This window comes from Phoenix dactylifera, chromosome 3 (assembly GCF_009389715.1).
Source record: "Phoenix dactylifera cultivar Barhee BC4 chromosome 3, palm_55x_up_171113_PBpolish2nd_filt_p, whole genome shotgun sequence".
Classification (NCBI taxonomy): Eukaryota; Viridiplantae; Streptophyta; class Magnoliopsida; order Arecales; family Arecaceae; genus Phoenix; species Phoenix dactylifera.
This window is the reverse complement of record NC_052394.1, coordinates 15,134,404-15,162,249: the sequence shown is the minus strand read 5'-3', so window position 1 is coordinate 15,162,249 and position 27,846 is coordinate 15,134,404. Positions and strand designations below refer to the sequence as shown.

General features: G+C 36.5%; 1 long non-coding RNA gene across 50 annotated transcripts; it reads right to left on the bottom strand.

Moving 5' to 3' along the window:
- Positions 1-2,596: 2,596 nt before the first annotated feature.
- Positions 2,597-24,887, bottom strand: LOC108511287. 50 transcript variants are annotated; one of them, XR_005511093.1, is made up of 6 exons: positions 21,547-24,887; positions 6,466-21,461; positions 6,297-6,367; positions 4,589-4,650; positions 4,452-4,492; positions 2,597-4,305 (listed from the first exon to the last, which is right to left on the bottom strand). It is a non-coding gene; the product is annotated as an uncharacterized LOC108511287 (long non-coding RNA). The 50 variants fall into 50 exon arrangements; XR_005511088.1 differs by having other exon boundaries at positions 2,597-6,367; positions 6,466-6,519; positions 6,655-6,710; positions 6,892-6,953; positions 7,027-21,461; XR_005511081.1 differs by having other exon boundaries at positions 2,609-14,549; positions 15,906-15,976; positions 16,075-16,128; positions 16,233-21,461.
- Positions 24,888-27,846: the final 2,959 nt, after the last annotated feature.

Genomic DNA, 27,846 nt, shown 5'->3' with positions numbered 1-27,846 from the left:
CAGATTTATTCTGAAGATCCATCACGTCATTCCAAGTGAAAGTGGTTGAGGGAGCTCTTCAATGCGTTGCGGACACGTTCCCTCTTGAGGCGTTATCTGATGGTACGCGAGGAGCCAATCATCAATGCCCCGCCCTCCGAGGCGGCCATCATCATAATGATGGGCCTTTAACACCGCGATCCAAAAAAATCTGCTGAAGAAACTTCTAGATCTCCCACGTGGCATGATCTAGCCGCTCGGCCATCTGAGCAGGCCGATCAGAGCGGTTGAGACAGGCTATACAAGGCCTTGGGGAGGAACCATTGCTTTTGTTCTGGGGATCTACAGAATCTTCAACAGGGTCAAGGTTGGCAGGACCGAGATCAGCTCGGCCTTTGGCGAGGGCGAAGTTGCCCGGACTCTTAGCGGGACCGAGATCTAGTCTACTCGGCTCTGAATTCTGCTCGGCCGAAATTATGTAGCTCAATGCTGGAGTAGGACGATCCATTTTGCCTCCTATCACATATTATTTTAGCTCATGTGAAATCACAATTCATGCAGTCCAAGCCTTAGTCTATCTTGAAAGAAACTGTGCCTCTGGAATAGCACGCAACAATTTAACAGAAAAACAGAAAAGATGGCTCTCATTTCGTATTTATTTTGATTATAACATATTTTGAATAATAATATTTTAGCATGATTTTTTTTTATAAATGTTATCTTCTCCATCCCTTCTCACCTACATCCAAGACGAGAGACAACCTTTTAACCGTCGCACAAAAGCATCAAAGAACCAAAAATAACAAATTTGACATTATCAACTTGAATCACACAACAATGGTTGGTGGTCAACATAGAAATTCTGATAGCCGAAACGGCGGATTCACCAAATACATTAAAATACCTCTCCATAGCATCAGCATGGAAAGAGAGATGTGAATGGTTGCTACAGAATAATTCCTTCAAGATCTAACAAGACAGTTTTGAACTTTGAATGGTGCATATTTCAGTTCAGCCAAGAAATCTTGAATCAAATGCGACCCTCTTGTTTGCAAATCTAATGCTTAAAAATTCAAAGCTTGAGATGCATAAATTATCAGTGACAGATATTACTAATATCAGACTTTAATAACTCAAGTATTTCATTTAGTGTCCAACAAAAGCTGCAAAATTATTTTTATGAGGGACCAATGATGCAAAACACCACAAAAATTCTATTAAAACTAAAATATGACAAATTATTGCTATCAAACTTCAATAACTAATATTAGACTTAAACAAATTATCATTAGCCCCCTCCACTTTTTGTCATCCGGGCTGGGGACCGGCATTGGCAGTGTTAAGCTATAAAAATAACGTACATTAAAGACATACAAAACTATAGCACATAAATAAATGTCCAGTAGCCATAAAAAACATTGAAACAGTACGCATAAAAGCAGGATGACGCCTAAGTCAAACGTTCTTTTCAACGTCTGTGAAAAACTACCCACTATTAACCTACACTTTTAGAACTGGTAACACAAAGAATGATGCCAGAAAAATCTGACGTGGACAATAGAAGAAAAGCAACCAACATCTTTTATCTCTAATATATAAAAACAAATTGCGAGATCCAGACAAAATTCAGGTAAATCCAACCAAATAATTCATAAATTGAAAATATGATAAAACAGAACATGAACGTTGCCTTAAATTTTGTTGTAGTCCAACATCCGCACCAAGCATATGATAAAGCAGAACATGAACGTTGGCTTAAATTTTGTTGTAGTCCAACATCCGTACCAAGCACAAAATCGAATTCAACATCACAAATTCAGACAGGCTCAAATCACCGAAAGCAAGATATTGACCATGACCATGAAAGAATGAATTACTCAATGAACGTCACACTCCAATCAACAATCCACATCACCACAAATAAGAGAGAGCTCTATCAGGAGAATCCTCACACCATTTGTCTCACCTTTATTAGTAGTGCAATTGTGGTGAAAAAAAAACATGCTCACAAACAGGATCAGTTGTCACACTATTTTCCATAGATGTACTGGCTCTCTACCATGCAGTTGGACTCAGGAACACATCAGCAATAAAGACAAAAGATGGAAAAGCATAAGCCCAAGAATGTACGCTATAGCCCTAAACCCTTCAAAGCACAATCCTCCTAAGTTTCAGGTCTGAAACCTAGCCCTAGTCCTCTTCCTCTCCACGTCTAATAAGCATAAACCCTAGCCTTCAGTTGAGAAAAAAGAGAGATTCAGCCATCATCGGAAAAAAATTCAGCAATCCACCCCAACTGGAGTCAAGCTACAAATCCACTTATCGACACAGCATCCATAGATTCCATACCATTCCCAAAGTGCTTCCAACACTCAGAACCTGTACTGCATGGAGGCAACAAGAAATAATCTCAACCCAATGGTGAATCAGAATGAATCTCATCAATGATACCCAATCATTTTTCTACAAACATCAATAGCCAACAGATTACTAAAACCATCATGAAAATCCTAACGCTCCAATTCCTCCATATTGCCTTCACTTGTAAGAATGTTCTGGTGAAGCAAATAAGAGAATTAGAACTATAACCCAAACAGTGGCTGCAATATGAAAAAAAAAAAATCCCTTCTGCATCCGTAAAATTGTATATTTCAACACAAGCTCATCTGCAACAGCAGTAATAAGTTACCTTCCAAGTCTCATTTGAACAGGTATTGCAGCAAAAATTTATAAAATGAAATACACCATCAAAGATGAGGAATCCCTCATTGAAAAAAAAAATCAATTGCATTTTTCCCTTCTGTCTTCAATTACTAGATAAAGATACACGGAGCAATATTGTCCCTTGTAGCACCAACTATTCTGAAAAACAATAAAAATGACAAAGTAAACTATCACACGGACTTTAATAATGAAAAGAATTAGAATAACCAATAGGAACTCCCCTACACAAGAAAATGATGTCATGCTCCATCCAAAGCAATCAAGATACTGGTCAGACAAATAAGACCCACCAAGAATATATAAGATTTTGGAACAAGGATGAAACTAAGAAACAACAATATATCATCCAAAAATCCACTTATCAACATAGCAGCCATATGTTCCCCAATATGTTTTTGACTCCTATAGTTGGTGTTGCATGCAGATAGAAGACAAAGCCAAAAGATTGCCTGCCCTATGGGACATAAAAATGACGCAGACCAAAGATAATCAAATCCGTAATCTAAGCATATCCACAGCCTACAGTATAGCAAAACCATGAACATTCTCAATATTGATAATAAAACAATTAAAAAAGTTAACAGTCCATAAAATGACAACTACAGTAAATGAATGGTGTACCTAGCGGACCCCCTTCCCTTCATCCAAAATGACATGTAAAACCGTGACAGCACGTATAGCAGATTATTATTCTTTAACCCTTTCATATAACCCACTATACTGGAGAGCATACAGTTAGTACAATAATTCAACTATAAATAAGCAATCATCTCGAATTGGGGCATCTCGAACTGGTGAGAAACCAAGTCAATTTGGCCTCTTGATTGGCAAACCACTGTGAACCGGCACGAACAAAACCAAACAGAACCGTTTGGTTTTGCTCGATTCGGAGTGGTTTAAGTCCATTTGAGGCAACATGCGACCAAAAAAGAGAGGAAAGGCCATGAGATACCATTCTCCTCTCTATTCTTCAAAAATTGTGAAGGAAAGGTTGGTTCTGTGAGAACAAACCCTTAGGGCAAATTCGTGACCTACAGCTGAACAGCACAAAGAATAAATTAAAATACACACTTTCCCTTGAACAGCTAGTACAAGAGAAATTGCATAACTCCAGTATCAAAGATGAGAAACCCCCTTCATAAAAATCATATCATTATATTCCAATTCCTCCAAATTGTCTTCCATCATCAGATCAAGATGCCCTTGAGCAAGATTGTCAAATGCCGCACAAGCTCTTCTGCAACATCGGAAATAACATACTAAACAAGTACTCTAATAAAAAAAACGTAGTAGAACAAGTTCTACAATCAAGGTTGAGGAGCCCCCTCCATGAAAAATACATATCAGGCTCAAATCCACCCAGACTTTCTTGAGCACTCAAGGTCCCCACTGTCCCACCGGTATTTAAAACCTTGGTACTGGTCAAACAAATCAGAGGAAGTCACAAGGTTACTGGAACCACAAACCACAGGAATGAATGAGAGGTTTAATAAGACTTTGGAACATAGATATGAAACTTAGTACAGCATATCAGCTGCAAAACAACTTATCAACATAGCATCCATCTTGTTCCCAACAGAAGTGAGTCTCCATATTGCCTTCCTGATCAAAACAATATTCTGGTGAAGCAAATAGAAAGAAATATTAAAATATCAACCCAAAGGAATAAAACCAACTAGTGAAAAAAAAAGGGTAATCAGGAACATAAAGGTATCAAACAATAAGTACAACATAAACAAGGACAAAACCTTCCATATGGGCAAAACTCTGTCTCACAGCACAAACTCATCTGCAACAGAACAAATAATAAATTTACTTTCATGATTCCACATGAACAGCTACTGTAGGGAAAAGCTAGTACAACAAACTTTTCATATCAAGATACCCATAAGCAAGATTATCCCATGATGCCCAAGATCTTCCGCAACAGCAGAAGTACAAACTGACCTATCACATGAACTCTAGGTGTAAGGAGAAAAATTAATAAAACCAATTCTAAGTCTAGGTTGAGGAACTCCATGAATGAAAAAGCATATCATACTCCAATTCACCCAGACTACATTAAGCATTACTGGTCAAACAAATGAGAGGAAAACATCAATGCAATAGGAATGAATGAGATTTTGGAACACAGATGAAACTAAGAAACTTGATACAGCAAATCAGCTGCAAGTATTTTAATTAGCAACCTTGTCCATCAACCTAGATGTTCTCTTACAGCACAAGCTCTTCTGCAATAACAGAAATAATTAACCATATAAACAACATGGTTAGAGAAAAATTAATAAAACCAAATAGTGAGGAAACCCTATAGATTGCCTTCACTGGTTCTAGTGAAACAAATGTAAGAATCAATAAGCTAATAACCCAATACATATGATTAACAGTATGGAACAAAAATGAAATTAGAATAATGTGCACCAAATATTAACTCCTTTATCCACTCTTGGATTCATTTTGTTTCCAACATGCACCATGTAGGACTCCCATGAGACTAGGGCCTAAACCATGAAAATGAGACTGTTTACAAGTAACTGAGTCCAGAATTTTACAGAATTTGAACAAATGTGCATCGAGAATTAAGTCCTGCAGCAGGACTCCTGCTGGATTCATTTTGTTTCCAAGACGCACCAGCACTACAAGGAGACAAACATTAGGGCCTACATGAAAATGAAACTGGTTACAGGAAAATTTTACAGAATTTGCCTTGATACCTAAGGAACATATTCTCTTATTTCGTGTTGAACCAGCATTGATAAACAGTCAATTAAGAAGACAGAAGTCAACAAACAATAGTCACAATATAAATAGTAATGCAAATTGCTTCCCATAACATAAGATCTGCAAAAGCAACAAATATAACAGCTTAACCTTATCACATCAACAACAGCCCAATTCCCCATATCTCAAATGACCGAATCAGGGTACTGGTGAAACGAACTGGAGAAAACAATTAAACCACTAACCAAAAGGAATTATTGGCACCTTAAAACAAATTTAACCCACAGATACCTCAATTACATGTAAAAGCTACAAAATCACTAATTGACAGTGTCATTCAAAACGCACCCAGGATGTACTGTAACCTACAATCTGTCAGAGACGAAAAGATGACCAGAGATAGCGTATTAGAAGATAATAAAGCTCCTTAAAAACAAACCAAATCAGAATTCTCCGGTTTTGACCGAATCCAAAACATGAACTAACTAATTATAAAGCAGATTCAACAAAAGGCAATAAGGAAGACAATGTTTCATAAACAATAGCCACAAATATAAAGAATGGTTTAACTTAGTGGATCCCTAGATCCCTTAAGCAAGACTATTTCAAACACTACAAGCCCTTCAACAGAGATAATAAATTAATGTTTCACATTACTCCTCGCACACGTCAAAGAATTAAAATTTGCCAAACAGCTACAACAGAAAGTTCGGGTAATCGCATAAGCTGTTAAAATGAGGGCATGATTAGATGGAGGAATAATTCCACAAACCAACTGAAATACAAACATCCCTCAAATACTAGATAACAGTGAAAACAAGACGTATATGTGCTATAAGAAAAGTGATTATAAAGAACCTTGAAGGAGTTACCATAGATTAAGATTGGCAGTTGATGATGCTATTAAACATATACCAAGTATGGCATCTCCACAAGAGGAAATCTGATAGCAAAAACAACAGATGTGATGGGCCTTATGGTGGACAAAATTGATGAAATGTTGAGTAACAGGTGAACTACAACCAAAAATTGAGATCTTACTACTCCCAAAGCTATCAACTGGAAGAAGCAAGGTCAACAGACTATAAGATCAACCTGCAAACCACTACCATTAGCTCGTTATGAACATGGTCATGACTAGATGCAACGAATTTGCAATTAAAAAAAAGAAATAAAAATTCGCAAACTTTCTATTTACCACACAAGCAAATATAGGGACAAGTATACAACCAAGACTTTCGGAGAACCAACCAAAAAGCCAAGAGCTGGTTATCTCAGACAGAACCCTAATCATTGAATAACAGCTAACAATTAGGATAAAGGAGGAAGGAAATGATATCTAAAGGAAGAAATAACCCTGATTTTCTGGCCCTCAGCAATTGAAAAGCTCAAGCTCTTGCAAATACGACAAAAAAAACACAATAATAATTCACATCTAGCCCATGGAATATGAATAATTTCAAGTACCAAAGTAGTCGCTCTGTCAGCAAATCATCTCTGCTTTTTGCTCTAAGCAGTCGACCGGTAGACTGAGTAGCAACAAGAATGGTGAAAGAGATGGTAGATGAGTCCCATATAATACATAATCAGAACCTGAAATACCTTGCATCTCTGGAGCCATCCAACAACTCCAACCCGTTGAACATGATGTTCATTATATCCTTACAAATACTACAGCAAACCAATATTGAACATGATGATTAGAGTACTTGAGAAACCCAATATTGAATTCCAACCTCTGCATCATATTTCATGAATCCATCATTAAGTAATCCCTTGATACTGGCAAAACGAGGTAAATTGAGCAGTATAACCTGAAGTAACAACGGAATAATGAGCAGAGGAAATATATCCTAAGAAGCCACAGAAGATGACTAAAGATCAGAAGAAACTATTATGTCCCCACAGTGCTTGCCAACAGTATATGATAGCTCTGATCAGGTAGTGCAATTTGTTGCCACAACAAATCCTACCGCAACCAAATAGAAGGATTTCAACAAACACAAGAAGTGGAAAAAATCATCTCACTGATCACATATTGCTTCTCTGAATCAAACCAATTGATCAAATCTCATTATCTGAACAAAATGAAAATAATCAAAGGAAAAGAAACCCCCTTCAAAACAAAACCAATGTGGACACCTGCTTTAACATCATCTCTTTGAGTTGAATTACATGGAAAACAAGGGCAGCCTTCTCAAAAATTGGAACCTAGAGAAACCATCAAGAATCAAAAACCATGATTAGATTAAGCATCAAAATTAGAAATCACTGTCACACTGCACAATAAAATTGTCATCATGTTTCAAACCAACTAATCAAACCACCATGTAATAAAGAAACCCCCTTCACAAGAACTTCCGGCCTCTAAATCATGCCTCTTATGTCCAACATCAGAATATGGAAACCAAAATAACACCGACTTAGAATCAGGAACATTCTCCGAAACATAGAAACTGCTTCCATGATGATTTCACACTGAAAATATTATTAAAACAAATACTGAAAACTCGTAACCCCAGCACCAGTGCTTCAACCGAATGCAAGAAAATCATGAAGTAAATCTGAACTCGGACTGTCAGATTGGCGATACTCAAAAATCCAATCAGAATACACCACAGCTGATTCCGGCAGATTAACGATGGAGCACCCCCAATACCAGAAGAAAGAAACCTGAACCACTTGGATTCTTTTTTAGGAAAAAAAGGAAACTAAATCACAAGAGACCAGATTCAATCGTCAAATCCTCAAACAAGAACAAACAGCTCAAAATTCTGCGAACCCTAAAAACCAAGTCGCAAAAAATTCCTTAATTACTGCAAATCTTTAACTTAAATTCAGCCTCTGAATCATGCCTATCTTGTCCAACACCGTAAGATGGAATCTAAAGTAACATTGAATTGCCATCAGGAACATCTCTTTCGAGACATCCAGAAACCACTAATCAGGCTGCAAAATAATGCTTGTGTGATGCTTTCAAACTGAAAATAGAATTATTAAAATGAATACCAAAAACTGTAATACTGGCAGCAGGAAAATCATAAGCAAGTCTGAACTCATACTGTCGGATTGGAAATATTCAAAAGCGATTAAGATTTGCAGGAAAATCATACCGGTAGATTAACAAAAGAGCACTCCCAGATCCAACCAAAAAAAAAAAACTCAATTCACTGGAATTCTTTTCAAAAAGAAAAAAGTCACATGAAACCAGATTCAATTGCCAAGTCAAAAAGACTACTGCAAATCTTCAAGAAACTCACTACCTTATTAAATGCAAATCTTCTAGAAATCTACATCCACTTGCAAGCAACAATAGAGTAAAACCATCAATAATCTTGATACTGATAATGAAATTAAGAAGCCAACAGACTGTAAATAATTAAAATATAATGAAATCGCATAAGCCAGTGAGCACCTTCCATTCATCGGCTGAAATGTCACCTATAGTACTACCGCCATCATCCACAGTTGCTTCATCCCTTGGATTCCCCCATGGTGCCTTCACTGATCAAATCAAATTTCTGGTGAAGCAAAAGAGAGAAATACTGACCCATATCAAAAGTAACTCACTCACTCAGCAATAGCAGCTAAAATGTAAAAGCTACTAAGTCACTCAGCAGTAGCAGAATATATATCAATTCCCATACACACCAATGCATGAAAAATCACTGCTTTACTTGGATTGCTCCATTCTGCCTTCACTGATCAAGTCACAGTTCTGGTAAGGCAAATGGCAGGATTGCCAAAGATAACAAAATATTTAAGTAATTGGAACAAGTATGAAAAAAACAGGCCCAGATTAAGGGTAGCAGCTACTATTATATCGGTTCTAAGACACACCATAGCCTACAAAATATAGTATCATGATTATCAAGACAAGCAATATAGTGCAAATCCAACAGGAAGAAAATGAAGCCCATTACAAATCTTAATCCAGCATTTTCCAAAATATACCAAAGGACCAGATACATTAAGAGAACACAAGCTAATAATGGAAAAAAGGCGATTATTAGGTACACAAATGCACATAAACAATGACTAGGATTTAAAGGACAAACTCTGCTCTTCGCCTTGGAAAAATTGCATGCTGCAACATAAGCACAAATCAATCTTCCATGTGAATAGTTTGTGTAGGAAAAAAAATATCGCAAACTCCCAAAACGAACCCCCTTAATATAAAATAGCAACATTACACTCCAGTCTTTCATATAGTCTTCAAGATCAAGATACCCTGAGAATGATTGTTTCCCTGTTGCACAAGCTTTTCTGCAACAACAGAAATAACAAGTTATCTTATCACACAAACTCTATCAGGGAAAATGACTATAACTGATTCTACAATCAAGGCTGAGGACAACACCAGTGAAAAAGGTCATATCATACTCCAATTTGTGCGTACATCCTATAACGATCAAGAAGCGGGTCAATGAAATGAGAGATGATCACCAGGTTACTAGATCAATAAGAATGAGTGATATTCTTGAACCAAGAGATATCAGCTACAAAGCCACTTAACAAAATAGCCTCCATATCATATGCTTTCGCACCTAAAGAACTGGCACTGCATGAAGATGAACACGAGCTAGAAAATAGCTTCAACCCTATGAAATAAAAAAAAGGATCATCAAAGATAACCAAATCCAGAATCTACTTACCTCCATAGCCTATAGTATACAAAAACCATCAATAATCCCATTATCTATTTTACTATATAACACCAACTCCCTAAATATCTCAATGCATGAGGTGTGTCAGACCATTAATATTTCCCCACCCATGTTCCATGTTTGCGTTTTCCCTTCAGTGCGGCTGTTACCAACAAGATCAAAAAGTCCGAGTCCTTCCTCATCAAAAAATAATGTGCATCCCATATGCCTCATTCTTGATAAACAAGCAATCAAGAAAGCAGGTCAGTTTCATCAGGTTATTTCCAGTCTAATCTAGAATCAACACCAAACGAAGCTTAATCTTAACAACTACGTACACCATAACTAATGGAGAGCCCTTACCGTCTTTCTACAATCTCCGGTTGGAAATCCCTCAATACATTAGAACCGCACCTCAACAGCGAAAGACTTATGTCATTCTCCCTCTGCCTCATGAAGCTTTTCACACTCACTCCATGCATTTTAACCAGCTCACTAACGTCGCCACTTCAGACAAGGAATTTGGTTTGACATCTTCCTAGTTTACTCGGCTGAACGAACAGGTCTAAATGGGTGGTAAGCCCGAAATGTCACCCAAAATAGAATCCATTCTGTGATGGAAATAATAATAAATTATTCTTCAACTCTGTAATGTAACACTGTAGATAGAGAGAGAAACATAGCACAATCAAATTCATATGTAAAACAACCTATCGCCCAGGACACCCGTTTACTAGGAAGATAAGAATCAAAAAGGATTGAACTACTAACTCATTACTCAGAGGTGAATCATATAACATCAAAAGCTGTGGTATCTTGTGGACCTAACCCTCACAACATAAACTGAAAGATGCATACCCTTCTCTCCAAAGTGGATCAAGAAAATTTCTTTCTTAATAACTCCCCCATGTTGCCTTCGCTGATCAAAATGAGGTGCTCTGAAAAGCAAATAACAGGGTTGCTAAGATAATAACACAAAACAAAAACCTCGATACTGAGAATAAAGTTTCACAGATTCTAAATTAAGATTGCAAATGGAAATTAGGAACACAAAGGTATATAAATAAGAACTATGATATTAGAAACAGACTATTCCAGAAGGGTAAATTTGTAATTTACAGCACAAACTCTGCAACAGAACAAATAATAAATTAACCTCCACACTTTGAACAGCTAGTGCAAGAAAGAATAGAAATATTAACTCCACTATCAAACATGACACACCCCCTTTATCATTTCATTCCTCCAAACTATTTTCCATTATCAGATCAAGAGTACCTTTGAGCAAGAATGCCCCAAATGCACAAGCTCTTCTGCAACGCTCATGAGGTTGAAGAACCCCCTACATAAAAAAAAAAACATACCTTCTCTCATCCACCCAAAATGTCTCGAGCGCTCAAGGAAGGCAAACAAAAGGGAGAAGCTCACCAGGTCACTAATGCAACAGGGATGAATGAGATCGTGAAAAATAGATGAAACTAAGAAACTTGATACAGCATATCAGCTGCAAAACCACTTACCAACATAGTATGTGTTATTTCCAACATGCTTGACTCCTAAAGAATTTGTGGAAGCAAGAAAGCAACATCATGGAAAACCCTTTCTTAATCCCAGTTAATCATACTTTCAGTGCTTAGAACAAAGATTGACAAATTATAAATTAATCTTGAAAATGGCCAACTATAAATATGGACAAACCCTTCTACATGGGCAAAATCATAACCTGCAGCAGAAGTTACCGCCACAGCACAAACCATATAGTAACTTTCACCATTCCCCATGAACAGCTAGTATAGGAAAAAGTAGTATAATACCTCCACTATCAAAGATGAGAAACCCCCTTAATAAAAAATTATATCACTATGATCCATTTCCTTCGAACTGTCTTCCATTATCAGGTAAAGATGCCCTTGAGCAAGATCACCTGATGTTGTACAAGCTCTTCTGCGACATCAGAAATAACAAACCTATGACGTGAACTTTAAGTTTGAGAAAAAAATAGAAATATTATCAATTCTATCATAAAGGTTGAGGAACACCCTCCATCAAAAGAGCATATCATGATCCAATCCCCCAAGCTATCTTGAGAGCCGATGGTTCTGGCCAAACAAATGAGAGAACATCACCAGGTCATTAATAACACAAAGGACATTTCTGGAACACAGATATGAAACTCGATACAGCATATAAAAAGCAGATCCACTTATCGAGATCATTACTGTCAGGCCCCACATGCTGTGACCCCTAGATTATCAGTGGAAGTGAGGAACCTCGTCATGAAAAATCCTTTCTTAACCCTAATCCTCTAGTATTGCCTTCACTGATCAAATCAAGGTTCTGGTGAAGCAAATAAAAAGATTTCTAAAATACTAACCCAAATTGCTAAGATACTAATCAAAAGAAACACCTATTAAAAAAAAGGTAATTAGGAACATAAAGGCATCAAATACTAACTATGATATAAATAAGGGTGAACCCTTCCATATTGGCAAATATGGGGAAAAATTGTATCCTGCAGCACAAGCTAATCTGCAACAGCACAAATAATAAATTAACCTTCATGGTTCCACATGAACAGCTACTGCACAAAAAAGCTAGCATAATGAGCTCCCCGAACATGGATTAGAAATTCTATTCATTAAAAAAAAATCACAGCATTACACTCCATTTCCTCTAAACTTTCTTCAATTATCAGACCAAGATACCCTTCAGCAAGATTGTCCCATGTTGCAAAAGCTCTTCTGCAACATCACAAATAACAAACTAAGAAAGACATGAACTAAAAGCATAAGGGGAAAAAAATACTACGATCAATTCAATAATCAAAGGGAGAAAACCCCTCATGAAAAAACAAATATACTCCAATGCAGCCATAGCATATTGAGAACTCACAGTGCTGGTCAAACAAATGAGAGAATCCCCAGGTTACTAATGCAACAGGAAATCATGAAACAACTGCCAACATCAATCACAAAATGATAAACTGCATGAGATTAACCAAGAAATCAAGATTATGCCAAACTGACCCGAACTTCCCACTTCGGGGCATCTCGAACTGGTGAGAAACCAAGTCAATTTGGCCTCTTGATTGGGAAACCACTGTGAACCGGCTCGAACTAAACCAAGCGGAACCATTAGGTTTTGCTCGGTTCAGAGAACATGTGACCAAAAAAGAGAGGAAAGGCCATGAGATACCATTCTCCTCTCTATTCTTCAAAAATTGTGAAGGAAAGGTAGGTTCTGTGAGAACAAACCCTTAAGGCAAATTCGTGACCTACAGCTGAACAGCACAAAGAATAAATTAAAAATACACACTTTCCCTCGAACAGCTATTATAAGAGAAAATGTATAACTCCAGTATCACAGATGAGAAACCCCCTTCATAAAAATCATATCATTATATTCCAAGTCCTCCAAACTGTCTTCCATCATCAGATCAAGATGCCTTTGAGCGAGATTGTCAAATGTCGCACAAGCTCTTCTGCAACATCCGAAATAACATACTAAACAAGTATCAAAGCATAAGAGTAAAAAAAATGTAGTAGAACAAGTTCTACAATCAAGGTTCAGGAAACCCTCCATGAAAAATACATATCATGCTCCAATCCACCCAGACTGTCTTGAGCACTCAGGTCCCCACTATCCCACCGGTATTTAAAACCTTGGTACTGGTCAAACAAATGAGAGGAAGTCACAAGGTTACTGGAACAACAGGAATGAATGAGATTTAACAAGACTTTGGAACATAGATATGAAACTTAGTGCAGCATATCAGCTGCAAAACAACTTATCAACATAGAATCCATCTTGTTCCCAGCAGAAGTGAGTCTCCATATTGCCTCCCTGATCAAAACAATATTCTGGTGAAGCAAATAGAAAGAATTATTAAGATGTCAACCCAAAGGAATAAAACCAACTAGTGAAATAAAAGGGGTAATCAGGAACATAAAGGTATCAAACAATAAGTACAACATAAACAAGGACAAACTCTTCCATATGGGCAAAACTCTGTCTTACAGCACAGGCTCATCTGCAACAGAACAAATAGTAAATTTACTTTCATGATTCCACACGAACATCTACTGTAGGGAAAAGCTAGTACAACAAACTTTTCATATCAAGATACCCATAAGCAAGATTATCCCATGATGCCCAAGATCTTCTGCAACAGCTGAAGTACAAACTGACCTACCACATGAACTCCAGGTGTAAGGAAAAAAATTAATTAAACCAAATTCTAAGTCTAGGTTGAGGAACTCCATGAATGAAAAAGCATATCATACTCCAATTCACCCAGACTACATTAAGCATTCAAGTTACTGGTCAAACAAATGAGAGGAAAACATCAATGCAATAGGAATGAATGAGATTTTGGAACACAGATGAAACTAAGAAACTTGATACAGCAAATCAGCTGCAAGTATTTTCATTAGCAACCTTGTCCATCAACCTAGATGTTCTCTTACAGCACAAGCTCTTCTGCAATAACAGAAATAATTAACCTTATAAACAACATGGTTAGAGAAAAATTAATAAAACCAAATAGTGAGGAAACCCTACAAATTGCCTTCACTGGTTCTAGTGAAACAAATGTAAGAATCAATAAGCTAATAACCCAACACATATGATTAACAGTATGGAACGAAGATGAAATTAGAATAATGTGCATCAAATATTAACTCATTTATCCACTGTTGGAGTCATTTTGTTTCCAACATGCACCAAGTAGGACTCCCATGGAGCCGGAGACTAGGACCTAAACAATGAAAATGAGACTGTTTACAAGTAACTGAACCCAGAATTTTACAGAATTTGAACAAATGTGCATCGAGAATTAAGTCCTGCTCGATTCATTTTGTTTCCAAGACGCACCAGCACTACAAGGAGTCAAACATTAGGACCTACATGAAAATGAAACTGGTTGCAAGATAATTTTTACAGAATTTGCCTTGATCAATAAGGAACATATTCTCTTATTTCATGCTGAACCAGCATTGATAAAAAGTCAATTAAGAAGACAGAAGTCAACAAACAATAGCCACAATATAAACAGTCATGCAAATTGCTTACCATAACATAAGATCAGCAAAAGCAACAAATATAACAGCTTAACCTTATCACATCAACAGCAGTCCAATTCCCCATATCTCAAATGACCGAATCAGGGTACTGGTGAAACGAACTGGAGAAAACAATTAAACCACTAACCAAAAGGAATTATTGCCACCTTAAAACAAATTTAACCCACAGATACCTCAATTACATGTAAAAGCTACAAAATCACTAATAGACAGTGTCATTCAAAACGCTCCCAGGATGTACTGAATCCTACAATCTGTCAGATATGAAAAGATGACCAGAGATAGCGTATTAGAAGATAATAAAGCTCCTTAAAAACAAACCAAATCAGAATTCTCCGGATTTGACCGAATCCAAAACATGAACTAACTAATTATAAAGCAGATTCAACAAAAGGCAATAAGGAAGACAATGTTTCATAAACAATAGCCACAAATATAAAGAATGGCTTAACTTAGTGGGTCCCTAGATCCCTTAAGCAAGACTATTTCAAACACTACAAGCCCTTCAACAGAGATAATAAATTAATGTTTCACATTACTCCTCGCACACGTCAAAGAATTAAAATTTGCCAAACAGCTACAACTGAAAGTTCGGGTAATCGCATAAGCTGTTAAAATGAGGGCATGACTAGATGGAGGAATAATTCCACAAAACAACTGAAATACAAACATCCCTCAAATACTAGATAACAGTGAAAACAAGACATATATGTACTACAAGAAAAGTGATTATAAAGAACCTTGAAGGAGTTACCATAGATTAAGATTGGCAGTTGATGATGCTATTAAACATATACCAAGTATGGCATCTCCACAAGAGGAAATCTGATAGCAAAAACAACAGATGTGATGGGCCTTATGGTGGACAAAATTGATGAAATGTTGTGTAACAGGTGAACTACAACCAAAAATTGAGATCTTACTACTCCCAAAGCTATCAACTGGAAGAAGCAAGGTCAACAGACTATAAGATCAACCTGCAAACCACTACCATTAGCTCGTTATGAACATGGTCATGACTAGATGAAACGAATTTGCAGTTAAAAAAAAAGAAATAAAAATTCGCAAACTTTCTATTTACCACACGAGCAAGTATAGGGACAAGTACACAACCAAGACTTTCGGAGAACCAACCAAAAAGCCAAGAGCAGGTTATCTCAGACAGGAGTCACAGGACCCTAATCATTGAATAACAGCAAACAATTAGGATAAAGGAGGAAGCAAATGATATCTAAAGGAAGAAATAACCCTGATTTTCTGGCCCTCAGCAATTGCCAAGCTCAAGCTCTTGCAAATACGACAAAAAAAACACAACAATAATACACATCTAACCCACGGAATATGAATAATTTCAAGTACCAAAGTAGTCGCTCTGTCAGCAAATCATCTCTGCTTTTTGCTCTAAGCACTCGACCGGTAGACTGAGTAGCAACAAGAATGGTGAAAGAGATGGTGGATGAGTCCCATATAATAGATAATCAGAACCTGAAATACCTTGCATCTCTGGAGCCATCCAACAACTCCAACCCATCGAACATGATGTTCATTATATCCTTACAAATACTACAGCAAAAGCACCAAACACTCAATAACACAAACGAACAAATGAATAAGACATTTACAGCTTCATAATTGCTCCTCTAAATGCTCTGAATCATGAAAAGCGAACACAATCAATTCGTCAGTTGATCCTAAATGATCACATGATTAGAGTACTAGAGAAACCCAACCTTGAATTCCAGCCTCTGCATCATATTTCATGAATCCATCATTAAGAAATCGCTTGATACTGGTAAAACGAGGTGAATTGAGCGGTATAACCTGAAGTAACAACGGAATAAAGAGCAGAGGAAATATATCCTAAGCAGCCACAGAAGATGAGTAAAGATCAGAAGAAACTATTATGCCGCCACGGTGCTTGCCAACAGTATACGATAGCTCTGATCAGGTAGTGCAATTTGTTGCCACAACAAATCCTACCGCAGCCAAATAGAAGGATTTCAACAAACACAAGAAGTGGAAAAAATCATCTCACTGATCACATATTGCTTCTCTGAATCAAACCAATTGATCAAATCACATTATCTGAACAAAATGAAAATAATCAAAGGAAAAGAAACCCCCTTCAAAACAAAACCAATGTGGACACCTGCTTTAACATCATCTCTTTGAGTTGAATTACTTGGAAAACAAGGGCAGCCTTCTCAAAAATTGGAACCTAGAGAAACCATCAAGAATCAAAAACCATGATTAGATTAAGCATCAAAATTAGAAATCACTGTCACACTGCACAATAATATTTTCATCATGTTTCAAACCAACTAATCAAACCACCAAGTAATAAAGAAACCCCCTTCACAAGAACTTCCGGCCTCTAAATCAAGCCTCTTATGTCCAACATCAGAATATGGAAACCAAAATAACACCGTCTTAGAATCAGAAACATTCTCCGAAACATAGAAACTGCTTCCTTGATGATTTCACACCGAAAATATTATTAAAACAAATACTGAAAACTCGTAACCCCAGCACCAGTGCTTCAACCGAATAAAAGAAAATCATGAAGTAAATCTGAACTCGGACTGTCAGATTGGCAATACGCAAAAATCCAATCAGAATACACCACAGCTGATTCCTGCAGATTAACGATGGAGCACCCCCAATACCAGAAGAAAGAAACCTGAACCACTTGGATTCTTTTCTAGTAAAAAAAAGAAACTAAATCACAAGAGACCAGATTCAATCGTCAAATCCTCAAACAAGAACAAACAGCTAACAATTCTGCGAACCCTAAAAACCAAGTCGCAAAAAATTCCTTAATTACTGCAAATCTTCAACTTGAATTTCAGCCTCTGAATCATGCTTATCTTGTCCATCACCGTAAGATGGAATTTAAAGTAACATTGAATTGGCATCAGGAACATCTCTTTTGAGACATCCAGAAACCACTAATCAGGCTGCAAAATAATGCTTGTGTGATGCTTTCAAACTGAAAATAGAATTATCAAAATGAATACCAAAAACTGTAATACAGGCAGCAGGAAAATCATAAGCATGTCTGAACTCATACGGTCGGATTGGAAATATTCAAAACTGATTATTACACATTACAACAAATACCTGTAGATTAACAAAAGAGCACACCCAGATCCAACAAAAAAAAAAAAAACTCAATCCACTGGAATTCTTTTCAAAAAGAAAAAAGTCACATGAAACCAGATTCGATTGCCAAGTCAAAAAGACTACTGCAAATCTTCAAGAAACTCACTACCTTATTAAATGCAAATCTTCTAGAAATCTACATCCACTTGCAAGCAAAAATAGAGTAAAACCGTCAATAATCTTGATACTGATAATGAAATTAAGAAGCCAGCAGTCTGTAAATAATTAAAATATAATGAAATCGCATAAGCCAGTGAGCCCCTTCCATTCATCGGCTGAAATGTCACCAATAGTACTACCGTCATCATCGACAGTTGCTTCATCGCTTGGATTCCCCCATGGTGCCTTCACTGATCAAATCAAATTTCTGGTGAAGCAAAAGAGAGAAATACTGACCCATATCAAAAGTTACTCACTCACTCAGCAATAGCAGCTAAAATGTAACAGCTACTAAGTCACTCAGCAGTAGCAGAATATATATCAATTCCCATACACACCAATGCAAGAAAAATCACTGCTTTACTTGGATTGCTCCATTCTGCCTTCACTGATCAAATCACAGTTCTGGTAAGGCAAATGACAGGATTGCCAAAGATAACAAAATATTTAAGTAATTGGAACAAGTATGAAAAAAAACAAACCCAGATTAAAGGTAGCAGCTACTATTATATCGGTTCTAAGACACGCCAGAGCCTACAAAATATAGTAGCGCGATTATCAAGACAAGCAATATAGTGCAAATGCAACAGGAAGAAAATGAAGCCCATTACAAATCATAATCCAGCATTTTCCAAAATATACCAAGGGACCAGAAACATTAAGAGAACACAAGCTAATAATGGAAAAAGGCGATTATTAGGTACACAAATGCACGTAAACAATGACTAGGATTTAAAGGACAAACTCTGCTCTTCGCCTTGGAAAAATTGCATGCTGCAACATAAGCACAAATCAATCTTCCATGTGAATAGTTTGTGTAGGAAAAAAAATATCGCAAACTCCCAAAGCGAGCCCCCTTAATAAAAAATCGCAACATTACACTCCAGTCTTTCATATAGTCTTCAAGATCAAGATACCCTGAGAATGATTGTTTCCCTGTTGCACAAGCTTTTCTGCAACAACAGAAATAACAAGTTATCTTATCACACAAACTTTATGTATCAGAGAAAAATACTATAACTGATTCTACAATCAAGGCTGAGGACAACGCCAGTGAAAAAGGTCATATCATACTCCAATTTGTGCGTACATCCTATAACGATCAAGAAGCGGGTCAATGAAATGAGAGATGATCACCAGGTTACTAGATCAATAAGAATGAGTGATATTCTTGAACCAAGAGATATCAGCTACAAAGCCCATGGTCTGCCGTACCGGTCCGTACCGGCCGGTACGAACCGGTCCGGCCTGGGACCGGTACCGGATCAGCGTGAAATCCGGTACCGGTAGTTTATTGTTGAAGAATCGGTACTAAACCGGTACGGGACCGGTTCGGACCGGTACGCCACCGGTACGGACCGGTCCGGGCCGCCACCGGTACGCCGACCGATACCGATACGGCGGACCTTGACAAAGCCACTTAACAAAATAGCCTCCATATCATATGCTTTCGCTCCTAAAGAACTGGCACTGCATGAAGATGAATACGAGCTAGAAGATAGCTTCAACCCTATGAAATAAAAAAAAGGATCATCAAAGATAATCAAATCCAGAATCTACTTACCTCCATAGCCTATAGTATACAAAAACCATCAATAATCCCATTATCTATTTTACTATATAACACCAACTCCCTTAATATCTCAATGCATGAGGTGTGTCAGACAATCAATGTTTCCCCACCCATGTTCCATGTTTGCGTTTTCCCTTCAGTGCGGCTGTTACCAACAAGATCAAAAAGTCCGAGTCCTTCCTCATCAAAAAATAATGTGCATCCCTTATGCCGCATTCTTGATAAACAAGCAATCAAGAAAGCAGGTCAGTTTCATCAGGTTATTTCCAATCGAGTCTAGAATCAACACCAAATGAAGCTTCATCTTAACAACTACGTACACCGTAACTAATGGGTAGCCCTTACCGTCTTTCTACAAGCTCCGGTTGGAAATCCCTCACTACATTAGAACTGCACCTCAACAGCGAAAGACTTATGTCATTCTCCCTCTGCCTCATGAAGCTTTTCACACTCACTCCATGCATTTTAACCAGCTCACTAACGTCGCCATTTCAGACAAGGAATTTGGTTTGACATCTCCCTAGTTTGCTCGGCTGAACGAACAGGTCTAAATGGGTGGTAAGCCCAAAATGTCACCCAAAACAGAATTCATTCTGTGATGGAAATACTAATAAATTATTCTTCAACTCTGTAATGTAACACTGTAGATAGAGAGAGAAACATAGCACAATCAAATTCATATGTAAAACAACCTATCACCCAGGACGCCCGTTTACTAGGAAAATAAGAATCAAAAAGGATCGAACTACTAACTCATAACTCAGAGGTGAATCATATAACACCAAAAGCTGTGGTATCTTGTGGACCTAACCCTCACAACATAAACTGAAAGATGCAAGCCCTTCTCTTCAAAGTGGATCAAGAAAATTTCTTTCTTAATAACTCCCCCATGTTGTCTTCGCTGATCAAAATGAGGTGCTCTGAAAAGCAAATAACAGGGTTGCTAAGATCATAACACAAAAAAAAAAACCTCGGTACTGAGAATAAAGTTTCACAGATTCTAAATTAAGCTTGCAAATGGAAATTAGGAACACAAAGGTACATAAATAAGAACTATGATATTAGAAACAGACCCTTTCAGAAGGGTAAATTCGTAATTTACAGCACAAACTCTGCAACAAAACAAATAATAAATTAACCTCCACAGTTTGAATAGCTAGTGCAGGAAAGAATAGAAATATTAACTCCACTATCAAAGATGACAAACCCCCTTTATCATTGCATTCCTCCAAACTACTTTCCATTATCAGATCAAGAGTACCTTTGAGCAAGAATGCCCCAAATGCACAAGCTCTTCTGCAACGCTCATGAGGTTGAAGAACCCCTACATAAAAAAAAAACATACCTTCTCTCATCCACCCAAAACGCCTTGAGCGCTCAAGGAAGTCAAACAAATGGGAGAAGCTCACCAGGTCACTAATGCAACAGAGATGAATGAGATCGTGGAAAATAGATGAAACTAAGAAACTTGATACAGCATATTAGCTGCAAAACCACTTACCAACATAGTATGTGTTATTTCCAACATGCTTGACTCCTAAAGAATTTGTGGAAGCCAGAAAGCACCATCATGGAAAACCGTTTCTTAATCCCAGTCAATCATACTTTCAATGCTTAGAACAAAGATTGACAAATTATAAATTAATCTTGAAAATGGCCAACTATAAATATGGACAAACCCTTCTACATGGGCAAAATCATAACCTACAGCAGAAGTTACCGCCACAGCACAAACCATATAGTAACTTTCACCATTCCCCATGAACAGCTAGTATAGGAAAAAGTAGTATAATACCTCCACTATCAAAGATGAGAAAGCCCCTTAATAAAAAATCATCTCACTATGATCCATTTCCTTCGAACTGTCTTCCATTATCAGGTAAAGATGCCCTTGAGCAAGATCACCTGATGTTGTACAAGCTCTTCTGCGACATCAGAAATAACAAACCTATGACGTGAACTTTAAGTTTGAGAAAAAAAATAGAAATATTATCAATTCTATCATAAAGGTTGAGGAACACCCTCCATCAAAAGAGCATATCATGATCCAATCCCCCAAGCTATCTTGAGAGCCGATGGTTCTGGTCAAACAAATGAGAGAACATCACCAGGTCATTAATAACACAAATGACATTTCTGGAACACAGATATGACACTCGATACAGCATATAAAAAGCAGATCCACTTATCGAGATCATCACTGTCATGCCCCACATGCTGTGACCCCTAGATTATCAGTGGAAGTGAGGAACCTCGTCATGAAAAATCCTTTCTTAACCCTAATCCTCTAGTATTGCCTTCACTGATCAAATCAAGGTTCTGGTGAAGCAAATAAAAAGATTTCTAAAATACTAACCCAAATTGCTAAGATACTAATCCAAAAGAAACCCCTATTAAAAAAAAAGGTAATTAGGAACATAAAGGCATCAAATACTAACTATGATATAAATAAGGGTGAACCCTTCCATATTGGCAAATATGGGAAAAAATTGTATCCTGCAGCACAAGCTAACACAAATAATAAATTAACCTTCATGGTTCCACATGAACAGCTACTGCACAAAAAAGCTAGCATAATGAACTCCACGAACACGGATTAGAAATTCTATTCGTTAAAAAAAAAATCGTAGCATTACACTCCATTTCCTCTAAACTTTCTTCAATTATCAGACCAAGATACCCTTCAGCAAGATTGTCCCATGTTGCAAAAGCTCTTCTGCAACATCACAAATAACAAACTAAGAAAGACATGAACTAAAAGCATAAGGGGAAAAAAAATACTACGATCAATTCAATAATCAAAGTGAGGAAACCCCTCATGAAAAAACAAATATACTCCAATGCAGCCATAGCATATTGAGAACTCACAGTGCTGGTCAAACAAATGAGAGAATCCCCAGGTTACTAATGCAACAGGAAATCATGAAACAACTGCCAACATCAATCACAAAATGATAAACTGCATGAGATTAACCAAGAAATCAAGATTATGCCAGACCTAGATAAGCACTCAATATAAAAGGGATCACCATCGAAAGTACAGTAGGAGATGCACTATAGCAGATTTATCACCGACAAACCAGAACTTGTTTAGAGGGACTATAGGAAACACAAGAGCACAAAGCACCTAATGAATCAAAAAGATGAGCCAATAATAGCACCCAAGAACGAAGACGAACTGTGAAGGGACTTGGAAGGTGGACGAGAATCCTACAAAATCAATATACAAGGAAAAAATTAGTCCTCCTAACCAATAATTAAGATCTGAAGTACCTTGTATCTAGGGAGGCATCAGATGACCTAGCCCTGCAAAGATGATGTCCACCACATCCTTCCAAATGCTACAGTAACAACAGCAGTAATAACCACACTCAACAACACAAATAGCCAAAAGACTAGGACATCTTTTGCTTCTATTTGCAGCATAAGATTGCAACTCTAACTCTAAATGCTCTGGATCATGAAAAGCAAATGCACTAAGTTATTTATTCATAACCCTGACTGATCAAAATGATGAAATTACACTATAATCAAAATATAAATTGGTGAGGAAATCCCATATGAGAACCAATGTTCTCCAGCTTCTGAGTGTCCATTAAGTAATGACTTGGTATTCTGGCAAACCAAGCTGAACCAGTCAGCAATATAATCTCTAAGTAACAACCAAATAAGCAGCAGGAAGGGTAGATTCTGAGAAGCCTCGGCAGAAATATCATGTTGCCACAATGCTTGACATATGAAGTGACAACATGCAAAGGAAATGGAATTTATCATTCTATCAAACCAGTATATGATAGCTCCGATCAGGTAAAAGGATCAGTGCAATTTGACACTTCAACGATACAACTGCAACCAAACAAAAGGATTCCATCAAAAACAAGAGGTTAAAAAAAATCATCACTCTGATCACATCTTGCTTCTCAGAATCGAACCAATTATTCAAATCACAATATACGACAAACCATAATACTTGAAAGGAAAAGGTACACCCTCGAAAAGAAGCAATCAGAACCCCTGCCTCCACATCATCTCTTTTGTTTGAAGAGATGATGGAACCTAAAGCAATCATCAAGAATCAAGAACCATGAAACATCAGAAGTCTTCGTTCCCTACACTATAATATATTCATCATATCCATGTAATAGAGAAACCCCCTGAAGTCAATCTGAATTCCGGCCTCTAAATCATGCCTCTCTGGTGACATCGAGTATGAAACCTGAAGTAACATTGAATCGGGATCAAGAACTATCGGCATTATAAACATCAGAAACCATCATCTAGCTACAAAATAATACTGCCGCGATGCTTTCAAACAGACCATGATGTATTGAAAAAAAACACTAAAAGCTCATAATCCTGCAACGGTTCTTCAACCAAATACAAGGAAATCCGGAACTCATACTGTCGGATTGGCAACACTCCGAATCCAATTAAAACACATCACCGCTGATTCCTGGAGATTAACGAAGAAGCACTTCCAGTTTCATAAGATACCTGAACCGCATAAATTCCATTTGAAAAGAGGAAACCTAAATCACGAAAAACCGGATTCAATCCTCAAATCGACTAAGTCTCGAGGGACAAACCGATTCTAATTCTGTAAACCCTAGGACCATGTCATAGAAAAATACCTAACTACTGCAAATCTTCAAGCGATCTTCAAGAAATTCGCTACCTTAATTACTGCAAATCTTCAAGAAATATTTCCCTGGTGATTAGACCGATCATAAGAACCATAGAAAACCTAAATAAAAAAAACAAAATCGAAGAGATATTACTCCAACAAAGAAGAAGAAACGCAGTGAAAGAACAGCCGAACGAACACCAGCAGCACGTCGCGCGCCCGACGGACTCCGGAAGGCTGTGGTGGGCCGCTATTTATAGACAAGGTGGGGAAAGAGGAACGGCAGAGATTGAACGGATTAGAAGGAAGCGACGGTCAGATCGGGTAGGCGTTTCTAAAGGCGGTGGGTGTGGGTCCCTTTGTGCTTTCCTGGTCGGTGTCGAATTTGGACCGAGTCAAAAACGTGCGGAGCCAGCTCATCACTGAGATTAACTTGAATAACAATTAACTTGTTGTCAACCGGTTATCCACGTGGATGATCAAAAAATTATACGAGACCAACGGTTATGAATTTGACTCTGGTTAAAATTGATTAAATAAGCTGTTCCATTCAACACAGCCATTACTATTTACTAAGATGCAAATGATTCAAGATTTTTTTTAGTTATTATATATAATAACTAATAACTATTGATTGTTGTGAATCACTTTTTAACTTTAAATATAGAAACATTTTAAACTTGGAATATATTTTCTATGATGATTTTGAAATATATAATGACAATTATGAGAAAATGTTTCTCATGAAGGATCTCAAATCTTCCTGCAGACAGTAATATTTTCTTTTTCAAATTTAGCACCTTTTTAGTTTTAAATGACAGATTAACAAAACATGAATGCTATCCTCTATTTATTTTTTTTATTGTTATTTTTAATAGGAGTTATAATCTGTCTTTTTGGAAGCAATTGCATATACAAATAAGCCGAATAACTACAAAAATTTACAGTCATAAACATCACCATCAAATAACCTGTAGAAGGACCTCATTCAATTATGGATAGAAGTGACAATAGTTTGAGCCTTTAATAACCCAGCATCTCGGCCAAATATCTAGTTGAAAGGTATTATTTGGATTTCTTGATCCCGTATAAGTACCTGAGATCTATCTAGTGAATGACCGATGTGGGTCTAAACACAAGCCCGCACGGCTCCTCACATACTTCTCTATTCAAGCCTTTACGTCCTCATCGGACTAAGGGTTCAAATCTATTCAAATCTAATCACAAACACCACGATCGGCTTGTTTTCAGCCCTAATGAACGGTGTTGCTGTGTCTCCTAGTCTACTTTGATTATGGGCCGGATCCGAAGTCAAATTTGGTCAATATCCATATCCATGTCCAATTTTAGAGTACAGACCTATTATATGTAAATAAAATGACTCAACTTGTGCTGAGTTATCCATTCTGCACATGGTACACCCATATTAATGTTATTAAGGTAGGATCCTTATTTAATACAACTCTTTATTTTGGAGCATAACAATAATATCATTAATATGGTTGTTTATTTTTGACAATAAACATGACTCTTATTTAATATAGTTAGATATTTAGAATGCCTATACTCATTCATCAAACTTTCTACTCTTAATGAGAACTCATCATATTCTTTATTTTGTTTTTGTTTTTACTCTTAACAAATTTATAAAGTATTAATGCCTTCAATTTTGATAAAAAAAAATTCTTATTTTTGATAAATAATCTCTGATAACACATTTTTTAGTATTATGGTAATTAGTTTTAATGTCAATTACAACCACTATTCTTTTTTTGCATCACTTTTTATTATCTAATATTATTATAATAGCCATTACAATAATAATTATAAATATCAAATTAATAAAAAAATATTATATAGTAAATAATAGTTGTCATTTACTCTTATAGCTGAAACAAGAGGAAGATGGAGTTATAATCATCATTTCTTAATAGAGTTTTGTTACGAGGAGTATTACATTATCTATTTCCTTAATGATAAGTGAATATATATAAGCGATAGATAATAGAGTATCTTATTTCATCTATATTAAGTATTCATTATAAAAAGCAGCAATTATACTTATATAATTAATATTAGTGTAGATGATAGTTGTGAATATTATCTAACTAAAATAGATAAGTATTATTCTCATCTAAATTGATATTACTATATCAATTTAGATATTTAATGAAAGTTTTTACTCAGTCATCATCAAAGTTTATTGTTTAATGTGCAACATAAATTTAGCTATTGAAGCCTTCTATTCATTATGATTTAATATATTATTATATTATAATTAAAAAGTATTTGGAAAAAGAGAAAAATTTGTATTTGTGAAGGATCAATATTCTACCAGGTATATAATATATGAACTAAACAATTTTTTTGTGTTGTGGTATATCTTTTGATTAATTTAAGTCTCTTGATACCAAACACAAGTTAGCTTAAATAATTAACTTTTAGAGCATGCACTTTACTCAAGAAAGAGCATTTGAATCAAAACAACTTGAAAATATCATGTATCTAATTCTGTGTTATAATTTTTTTAATTACTATGACATATGCGATAGAGAAAGACAAAAAGAGAGGTCTCTGAGGCTGTATTATTAAATTTATTATCTTTAATTTTCAAAAGAGAAAGAAATGTTTTTGTCTTTGATAATGATGCAAATCTTGATTTATTAAAAGCTTGTTTTGTCACTCGTAAAGCTTTGAGCAACATCTTAAACATCTTAAGGACATCGGGTATTACTCGTATTTTGTTATTTCTCTTTTTTTCTTTTGTTAGTTGTAGCCATTTTTGATATATCCTATGAGAGTTGAATATATTTTCAAAATTGATTGACTCAAGCTTCAGCATGAGATAATCATTCTCTTATCAGATGTTATAAAATGCAATACATTGTCTTTGTACAATTGTGAAGATCCTTAATTATTCTTACTGGCTTGATCAAGCTAGTTTTTTACTAGGTATAGAGAAATATGAAAAGATATCTCCGCATCTGTATGACAATCATTTTTTCTTGCTGAGAGAGAGATTAATGAGAAAGTAGAGAATGACCAACGTCTACAATTACTCTAGGAGGTGAGATGATTTATAGATAGCCCCCGCAGAACGGTTGGCTGTCGATGGTTTAAAAATAAAGCTTTATTCCTTTTATTTTGTTCTTTTATTTTGATAATATCCAACAGTCA